The sequence below is a fragment of the Plecotus auritus genome (assembly GCF_963455305.1).
Source record: "Plecotus auritus genome assembly, chromosome: X".
NCBI classification, from domain to species: Eukaryota; Metazoa; Chordata; class Mammalia; order Chiroptera; family Vespertilionidae; genus Plecotus; species Plecotus auritus.
In genome coordinates, this window is record NC_137784.1 from 53,292,147 (window position 1) to 53,302,316 (window position 10,170).

The window sequence follows — 10,170 nt, forward strand, 5'->3', positions numbered from 1 at the left end:
CAACCCCTCCTTATTGGCAAGGTAGGAAATTTGGGCCTGGATGAGCACAGATGCCAAGCCAAGAGGGTGCTGGGGCTCCTCCAAGGGCTGTGGGCCAGGAGGCAGCAGTGGCAGACTGTCTGGATGCAATCAAGCTTACTATGACCTCATGGGGAGAAGAGGGAACCCCCAGAATGGACAGCTCTGGACCTTGCTATCAGAAGTGGGGGAGGGAAGGAGCTGTGTGGGGATGAGACACGGAACATTTAGTGGGTGAGTCAAAAGTATGAAGATGGATGAGTCAGAAGAAAAGGGAGGAGCTAGCAAGGCAGCTTCAGGAAAGCAGCCATCCTCAGCTGACTTGGCCTCAAAGCTTTCTTTTCTTTTCTTTTCTTTTTTGTGAGTAGTCATCTGATTTATAAAAAGATGTAACAAAATTTTAAATGACGCAAAATATCATTTTCAAAACAACATCAGTATCATTTTCAAAACCACCAAAAAGTGAGTGTATTTAACTGTTCTCAGCTCATAACAGCAAATGTGTGAGTGGAGCAATAATGCTTGTTGTAGCATGTTTAATAAACCTGCAACAGAGAAAGCTGTTTGAAGGAAAGCAGAGAAACTTTGTCTTTTAAGTATTAGAACCAAGGGGCTCCATAATCATCTGGCATCCGCTCAGTGTTGTACCTATGGTTAGAAATGTACATGATGGGAACTCCAGGGATTCTTCATTTAAGGTCCCGGTCAACTGTGGCCACAATATAACACTTGTGCTGAGTTACTCTCTGTACTGAGCAGTCATCTGCATAGGTTCCTTTGTGTGTGCATGGTAATCATTCAAATCTTGGATCCTTGGAGATCCTTAGAGCCACTCTATACTTCTGCCCCAATTTCTCAGTTTCAGCCATTACACAGTCAGTTATACGAGGGATACACTTGGCATAGAGACAATCCATCATTGACTGCACTAAGTCCAATTTGGCCTTAATGGAAAAGTTGATAAAGTTGGTATCAACCAGGATGTGGTAAGGTGGGTCTAGCTGTGTGTTATATTGAAAGAATAAGCAGGAGGGGTGTTGGGGGACTTCTCTTTCTTTGAGTGCACTGGGATCTTTCTTTTCTTTCTTTTTAGGTTTTAATCTATCCTTTTCTTTAATCCTCTGATCTCTGAGACTAAGCATTCGCTTCATGGGCACATACTTCCTTGTTTTCTTTTGCTTCCCCATGTTCACACCGCACTCTTGTTTCTTCCGGCCTCAAAGCTTTCTGAGAACCAGTCTGAGAAGCAGGTGCTGGGGAAGAGCACCCCACCCCCAAATCCATGGGTTCCAGGAGCAGCAGCATGTGGCAGGGCAGGTTTTAGATGGTTCTGGTCCCTCCTTATACAGAGAGGTTGGTAGGCCAGGAAGCTAGTGAGATCCAATGTGGGAAGAGCCAGTCCTTATGTACAATCTTTTGAGTAGGTCTGCAGGACAGAGCAGGAAAGGCAGAGTGCATGATGCAGTCAAGGAGGACTGGCAAGGGGCTGAAGCCCAGGTCCCATGAGGAGCTGAAGGAACTGAAGCTTCATGGCCTGGAGCAGAAAAGACAAGGGAAGGTGATCTCTATTCTCAGAGCTCTGGAGGGCTATCATTGGTAGAGGGACCAGAGGGACTAGACAGTGTCTGTGTGGCCTCAGGGGACAGAGACTCATTGGGGAAAGCTACAGGGAAACAGAGTTTACAGCTTAGTCTAAGAAATAATTTTCTCAACTGCTGTCCATGCTCAAAATTGGGAAGCTGGTAGATAGTGAGTGCCCCATCACTAGAGGTGTGTGATCAAGGGCTGGATGTCCACTTTGTGGAAAGTCAAAGAGTATATGAAGATGGTCCCTTGGCACCTCTGGCCACCCTGTCATGAGAATCTCTGGCTTCATGAGCTAGATGGTTTATCTCTGTGAGACAGTCTAACCAAGATTCTAACACTCACTCCTTAATTTCTCTCAGGGACTGTGACTTGAGCCTGCACATCCCAGATACCTAGCTTAGTGGAGTAGTATCATATGTCCATTTATTATGTGGTTCTGATGTTCTCTCATGATCTTCCCCACAGGCCTTCAGCCCCTCCTGACATCAGCATCTTACCACACTGAGCATAGTTGGCATGTTTAATTATACATTTTTTTCCACACCACATGGCTCCTTAACAGCAATATGTGGGGCTTAACTTGTGAGGTACTGGTTGGTTCCAACTTCATGGGCAATTGAAGGGATTCTCATGGATAAATTTGACTATCTGTAATTGTGCTTTACAGGCTGATTTGAGACTCCATGCCTATGTAGGGCACTGCTTCACTGACTGCTTAATAATTCTCCCAGGTACAAAGCAGTATGTTAGGGAAGGTGTGGTTGGAAGCCTGGATGGAAAAGATCTCTCCCTGGAGGCCTGGTGCCTCCATCCCTCTCTTCACACAGGCAAATTATCCTCCTAGATAGTCCTTGCTCCTCTACTGAGTTCCTGCTGTCTCTGCCTTCTAAAGAGATGAAGAATCTAACCTTTTTTTTTTCCCACCTTGCCACTTCCTCTTTGGTCCAAGGCACCCTCATCTCCCATTGTGATAGTTTCAAGAGCCTCCTTACTCTTCCCTCAATTCTATCCACTCACCTCACAGCAGCTGTTGTATTTCTCTGTTAAGACATAAGTCAGATCCTGTCACTCATCTGCTTAAAACCCTCCAATACCTCCATTCCCCTCAGAACAAAAGCTAAATGACTTACAAGATCCTACAATATCAGTCTCCCAGGCCACCTCTCTGACTCATCTCCCAGTACTCTCTTTAATGCTCATTCCCCAAACCCACTGAACATCACCCACCTCTATGCCTTTGCTCTTCCCTCTACTGGAGACATATTTTCCATAGAACTTGATATAACATACCCTGATGCCCTTCAACCTCTGCTTCAATATCACCTTATTGCAAAGGCCTTTTCCTTTACCACATGCTATAAAATAGCAACTCCATTTCTCTCTCCTACCCAGCTCTTCTTACCCCTCTCATCCGCCTTTCCTTTTTTCATAGCACTTCTCATCATGTGTACATTTATTCCTGTGTGATCTTTAGTTGGCCACTAGAATATGTCAGGATCTTTTGTTCTCTGCTGTATCCCCAACATCTAGAATAGTGCCTGGCATATAGTAAGTACTCAATAAATATTGAATGAATGAGTGGTTCAAAACACACTCCTTTGAGCCCACCAAACAGGATAGAAAGCCAACTGTCTCCACCCCAGCACTGGACCTCCCTTCTGTGCTTCCTGTTTTCTAATGTTACTGACTTGCTGGGTACTGGGCTCAGCCTGACTGACTCCACCTTTGGAAGCTGACACACTACCTTAGCTAACACTCTAGCCTCACCTTCCTGTCCTCCTGGTGCCTGCTTTCTGCCTGCGTGATCTTTCCTGCCAGCCACATCTAATCTCACACCTGTGAGACTCGGAACTGTGGCCAGGCACCTCCTGACTCATTGGGCTCTCAGGCTTAGTACTTGGTAATCAGGCATACTCTGCATGCTGCCACCACCCATGCCACACCAACCTGATGAGTTGCCCAGAAAACACCCCAAGAACTTGAGAGAAGAGGGTTGAGAGAGGATTTGGAATTTATGCTGTCTGAGCCTCCCCAGGTAGAATTGAGCCTAGAATGCTGAGCTCTAGAAGGAAGTAGCTCTTATCACCATAGGCAGGTCAGTGTTGTGCTGAGTTGGAGATGATACTGTAGGGAAGGAACAGGTCAAAGACCTGGCTTCAGAGGTATAGAGAAAGCCTTGAGGGAAGCAACCACCATGGGACTTGTCAGTGAGAGGCCCAGGGTGGGAGAGAGCCAGATGTCCAAGAGTTTAGGGCTCAGGAACTCTATTCTTGAGCAGTATCTGGGCCCAATGCACCCAAGGTATAACCTGGCAACCAAGTCAGGGACCCACACAGAGGGGGAAAGCTGTCTTGAGTAATTAGGATCACTGTGGCTCACACTGTGGGCAGAGAGAATTGAGTGGATGTGTATCATGAGGAGGATAGAGAACTTCCATTTACGATCACCAACCATTCTATTAGACACTTTGTCTGTGTTTTTTTATATACCTATGAAATATGCATGATTATTCCCATTTTATAAATGATCAAATTAAAACTGAGACTTGAAATGCCTTGTCCAGGGTCACAGCTAGGAAATGGAATATCCAGAAAATGACTTCTGACTCCTGGTCCATGACTCTTTCTACCAACTACAGACTGAGCATACACTGTGTAATGTGAAAGTGTAGTATGCACTTTGCACTCGTTGTCTAATTTGAACATTAAGCTTTACAAGGTAGGTAGGTATTATTGTCCCTATTTTATAACTTAGGAAACTGAGGCTCAGAAGTGGTTAAGGGACTTGCTCAGCTAGTGAGAGATAAGGCTTAATTTTCAACCAAGGTCTGTCACATTCCAAGCTCCATGACCTTTTTGCTATATTCCCTGTTAAATGTTTGATTGAAAGGGAAAAAAAGAATGAATGAATGAATGAATGAACAAAGACAGGCAACTCTTGGAGGGCCTGAAATGAAATATCTGTCCTGGCGACAGGTTGGTCTCAAGTGGCAGCTAGAGACATCTAGATTGGAAGGAAGGGGAGGACATTAGATGTATCTGTGGGGTGAATGATGCTAAACTCAGTTTTGTTCAGGCCCTGCGGGGCTGTACAGAATTGTGAGCACCAGGTACAGGTTAGGAGCACCAGATTCATGGGTGTGGCTTAATGCTCTGGTGTCACCATCTTAAATTCTTAATGATTTTTGAACAAGAGTTCTGCATTGTAATTTGGTGCTGGCATTCTATGACTGGGAATCCTAAGTACTAGAACAATGTTCCCCTCCATGCCTCTTGGTGTCTACTCTTTCCCCCAAAGTCTGTCCTGTACATGTTCCTGAGCAGCCTCCCTAAAGCATAGCTGTGCTGCTCAACAACCTCCCTGTTTCTCTATTGCTTGTTGTTTTGCTCCAAACAGCTCAGCTTCCAGAGCCTCAAAGCTCCCCAACTCTTGTTCTGTTTTCTCAGGATTCCTTCATATAGACCCTCTCCTTCTGGCCCACAACGTGCCCATAGGCCTTCTGGGCCTTGGTGTACTGACAGCCTTCAGTGCCTTTAGGCTGGGAAAAAGTGCTCAGGCCCTGTTGAGGAATTCTTTTTTGCCAGCATACCAACTCTCCAAGGGCAAGGGTTTGTTCTGTTCTGTTCACTGCTATGTTCACAGCACTCAGGAAAGGGCTCAGGCAAAGTAGGGACTTAACAAGTAATGGCTGTATGAATGACTAAATAAATGGATTCAAGGCTCTTCACTATCTGGCTTCAACACACTCCAAGCCTAATACCTATGCACTCAGCCCAATGGTGTTATGGGGCGACCCGCAAGAGACGACCACTAGAGACAGAGATCAAAATTTATGAGCCTTTATTAAGCTGCCAGCGACCACAGTTGCAGCACTTCACCGCGGTAAAGGCCGAACTGCAGTGCAGACCACAGGTGTTACAGCAAATTTATACTCGGGAACCACAAGAGGGAGTTAGGACAGTTACAATGACAACCCAAAGGTTACAAAAGCCATTTCAGCCGTTCCCAAGAAACTCAGGGCACAGGTGCAACTCCTGGGCATGCTTGGCCGGAGCGTGAACCACCATCTCCCTCCAAACTCCAACCGACCCATTGTTTGGTGACCTACTCCATCTCCCTCTGTCTTAGGGCATCCTGCCTCCAGGCAACGGAGGAGCTGTGTAATGTTTGTGGCCCAGAACAATGGAATAATTCTTGGTTCCCCGTGTATATCCTGTGCTGTCCCCACAGCCTTGGGTTTCCTTCTTCTAATACTCTTGTTTTCAAATTCAGGCCATTTTCAAGACCCAAGTCAAAATGCTATTTCCTCTATGAAGTGTCCACTAAACACCATAGCTGGCAGTGACCTCTCCTTCTGGTCTCTTTTTAGTTATTGAGAGTTCCCTTAAGGCTCTCTCACTTTTTGTGATGTAGCAGGAGGTGTCAATATACTTGGAATAGTATTTTTCTGCCAGTTACTGTGTAATCTTGACTAGTCATTCTCTTCTCTGAGCCTGTTATTTCAACTGCAAGTTATACCTACCTGGTAGAGCTGTACCATCCATTAAATGAATTAGCTTAGTGCTAAGTGTATCCTATCTAATAAAGAGGGAATATGCAAATTGACCATCACACCATCCCAAAGATGGCTGCGCCCACAGTGGAGGCTGAGTTCCTGTAATGAGCCTTAACGACCAATCAGCAGGGACCTGAAGCTGCATGGCGCTGGGCTGGGGCAGGGGACCCTAGGCTGCACCCCCCACCCGGTGGGGCTTAACAGGGGACCTCAGGCCACGCCCCCTGCCCCAGCACCAGGCTGGGGGACCTCAGGCCATGCCCCCTGCCCTGGCAACAGGCCAGGAGACCTGAAGCCATGCCCCCTGCCTCAGTGCCAGGCCAGGGGACCTGAGGCCATGCCCCCCACCCGGCAGGGCTTGACAGGGGACCTCAGGCCATGACCCCCGCCTGGCGGGGTTTGATGGGGGTCCTGAGGCTGTGCCCCCCCATTCAGTGGGGCTTGACAGGGGTCCTGAGGCTGCGCCCCCCCATCCAGCAGGGCTTGACGGGGGACCTGAGCCTGTGCCCCTCTCCTGGCACCAGGCCCGGGGACCTGAGGCTGCGCCCCCTGCCTGGCGGGGCTTGATGGGGGACCTCAAGGCATTCCCCCCACCCCTGCCTGGGCTGGGGGACCTCAGGCCATGCCCCCCACCTGGCAGGGCTTGACGGGGGACCTCAGGCCGTGCCACCCACCTGGCGGGGTTTGACGGGGGACCTCAGGCCTCGACCCCTGCCCCCCGCCCCAGTGCTGGGCCAGGAGACCTGAGGGTTTGCTGGGGGACCTGAGGCTGTGTCCCCCACCCGGCATGCACTGGAGGAGCTGAGGCTGTGCCCCCCAACCAGTGCCAGGGGACCTGAGGCTGCACCCCCCACCCCTATGGGGCTTGATGGGGCCCTGAGGCTGCGCCCCCCCGCCCAGCGGGGCTTGACAAGAGTGGGGCCGGCTGGGTCTGGATCTTGCCCAATGGGGGTGGGGCCAGCTGGGTCTGGGTCTCACATGATTTTGAGGCACCACAGATGGGTGTGGACTTAACTCTGGGTCCCGCGGCGCGCCCCAGATTCTGACAGGAGGAACATATTCATATACATTTTACTAATTTTCTTTCATCTCTGACACTTCTAAAAAGGGCAAATAACAATCTACACTAATAAAAGAGAAAGATGCAAATTGACCATACCTCCGTGACGCCCACCAGCCAATCAGGAGTGAGCATGCAAATTAACCTGACAAAGATGGTGGGTTAATTTGCATATGCAGGTGCCCAGTGGCCTAGGTCCTGGCTTGGGACCCAGGCTGCTCTGAGCCTGTAGGCCCTGAGCGGCCAGGGTCCCAGAACACCCCTGGCCACTCCTGGCCTATGGGCCTTGGCACCAAGCGGCCAGGGGCAGGGGGGCAGAGGCTTGAGCAGGGCCAGAGCAGAGCCAGGGGGCCCTGCCCAAGCCACGGCACAGGCTTGGCAGGACCTGAGCAGAGCCGGGGGGCCCTTCCCAAGCCACAGCACAGGCTTACACAGGGCCTGATCGGAGCCGGGGGGCCCTGCCCAAGCCACAGCGGAGGCTTGATCGGAGCCAGGGGCCCCTGCCCAAGCCACAGCGGAGGCTTGAGCAGAGCTGGGGGGCCCTACCCAAGCCACGGCAGAGGCTTGAGCAGGGCCTGATTAGAGCCAGGGGGCCCTGCCCAAGCCACAGCAGAGGCTTGATTGGAGCCAGGGGGCCCTGCCCAAGCTGCAGCGGAGGCTTGAGTGGAGTGGGGGGCGCTGCCCAAGCCACGGCGGAGGCTTGAGCAGGCCCAAAGACAGGGGTGTGTGCCAGCCTCAGCTTGCCAGCAGTCCTGCCTCTGAGCATGAGCTGCAGAGGAAACACCTTTTCTGACTGCTCATTGGCTAAGCTCCCTGTATGCCACTGGTAATGTTCTTGATAACTTGAGTAATAAGAATCCAAAAAGGTGATCTAGGGTTTTTCCACCACACTCCTGGAGGAAAAAATGAAGGTCCACTGCTGGAGGGCTAAGAAATGTCATATCCTGCCCTAGCTGGTTTGGCTCAGTGGATAATGCCTGGGCCTGCTGACCCCAAGGTCTGGGTTGATTCTGATCAAGGGCATGTACCTAGGTTGCAGGCTACTCCCTGGCCAGGGCCCAGGTCAGTGCTCATGCAGGAGGCAACCAATCAAAGTGTCCCTCTCACATTGATGTTTCTCTCTGTCTTTCCCTCTCTTCCACAGTCTCTAAAAATCAATGGAAACATATCCTCAGGTGAGGATAAGAAAAAAAAAGAAAGAAAGAAATGTCATAGCCTATGAAAGACACATCTTGAAAATGCCTAAAGAAAGTTGTCATTTTTTCATGGTGAAGGGACTGGAGTCCATATTGATGAAAACACCTTGGTGGCTGAGGTGGCTGGCAGTGGCCGCAGTAGTAGGATGATGGGGCTGGCGCCTTCTCCTGATCAGCCCAGTTGCCTCATGCAGAGCCACCAGTAGGACATCCCCTGAGGGCTCCCAGTCTGTGAAAGAGTCTGTGAGAGGGGGCAGGCTGGGCTGAGGGAACCCCCCCCAGTGCACGAATTTCATGCACCGGACCCCTAGTATTAAAATACTTCCCCTAATTAATCCGCTTTTAATGTGCATGAATTTCTTGCACCGGGCCACTAGTTTAATAATAATATTGTTACTCTGGCCAGTATGACTCATTTGTTTGGAGCATTGTTTTGTGCACTGAAGGGTCACGGGTTCAATTCCCAGTCAGGGCACATGCCCAAGTTGTCGGTTCAATCCCTGGTCAGGGTGCATGTGGGAGACAACCAATGGATATTTCTCTCTCACATTTTTTTTTCTCTCTCTCCCTCTTCCTAAAATCAATAAAAACATGTCCTTGGGTGAGGATTAAAAAAAATAATAGTTATTATTAACAACAATAGTAATACTAGCAAAAAGTGTCAGAAGGCTTTCTATGTATCTGAACAATAACCCTATAAGGTAGACACTATTACAGTATTGTTATCCCTACTTTACAGATGGAGAAACAGACTCAGAATTTTAGGAACTTGCTCAAGGGCACATAGCTAGCAAGCAGTGAAGCCAAGTTTGAGAAACCAGGCAGTCTGCCCTGGCCCCAGCTCTCGTCCACTCTTGTCCTTCCTCCAGGGCTTCCTCAGGACTGAGTTCTCCAGGCCAAGAAGCTGCAGTGTCAGCTCCAGAATTTACCCCAACCGAGCCCTTCCACCAGGGATTGCATTTGTTCCGAATTACAGACGGTTTGTTTTGAAATGCAAATCATTTGTAATCAGTGGGGCAGGTAGATGTAGATGCTTCTCTTTCTCTAAATGAAGCCTTTGACCATCTGGCCTAAGGGGTATTATTTTCTTCTTCTTCTTTTTTTTTTTCTTGGCCCCAGGGAGTGCATGGTTTTAGTGTGGTCTCAATGAGGTCTAAATAAAAGCAAACAAGAGCTAATTCAAAACTGAGGCCTTGCCACCCACACCCTCCAGGTAGCTGCTGCTCTGTCTTCCTTTCCAAGATCCTGGCCTTGGATTGGTGACGACCCAGTGATACTCCAAGGGGAATATTAAGAGGTACCATGAAACTCTCCTCTAAGTCTCTAAACAAAATTAATTTGAGCCTGATTTCACTGAAAAATTATTGGAAACCATATCATCCTTTATTTAAGGGGGCCAGGGGAGAAATGCCCAGAAAGTCCCCAGAGAATCAGGAATCGTAAAACTGTGCATACAGGTAACATGGAGAATTGAAATGATTTTATGTATTATGAACCCCCAAACCACATTTATCTCAGCTGGGCTGGGCACCAGAGTTTACCAAGCGATCCTCTGCAGGGATTACTTCCTCAGCCTCTGTTCTCTACTACCACTCCTCCATCCCCACCCACCACCTAGTACTGGCAAGGTCACTCTCACAGGTGCCACCAGAGGGAAAAGTTCCCTTGTCTCTGTGGGTGAGGAGAAGGTAAGGGAGACCCAAAATCCAGTTTCACTTAGCTCAGCAGTCTCCCCTCCTTGGAGTTCCCTTCTC

The 10,170-nt window shown here is 49.2% G+C and overlaps 1 pseudogene across 1 annotated transcript; it reads right to left on the reverse strand.

Moving 5' to 3' along the window:
• Positions 1-617: 617 nt before the first annotated feature.
• Positions 618-1,205, reverse strand: LOC308239779 (rRNA-processing protein FCF1 homolog; annotated as a pseudogene). Its single transcript has one exon. The product of its transcript is annotated as an rRNA-processing protein FCF1 homolog (transcript).
• Positions 1,206-10,170: the final 8,965 nt, after the last annotated feature.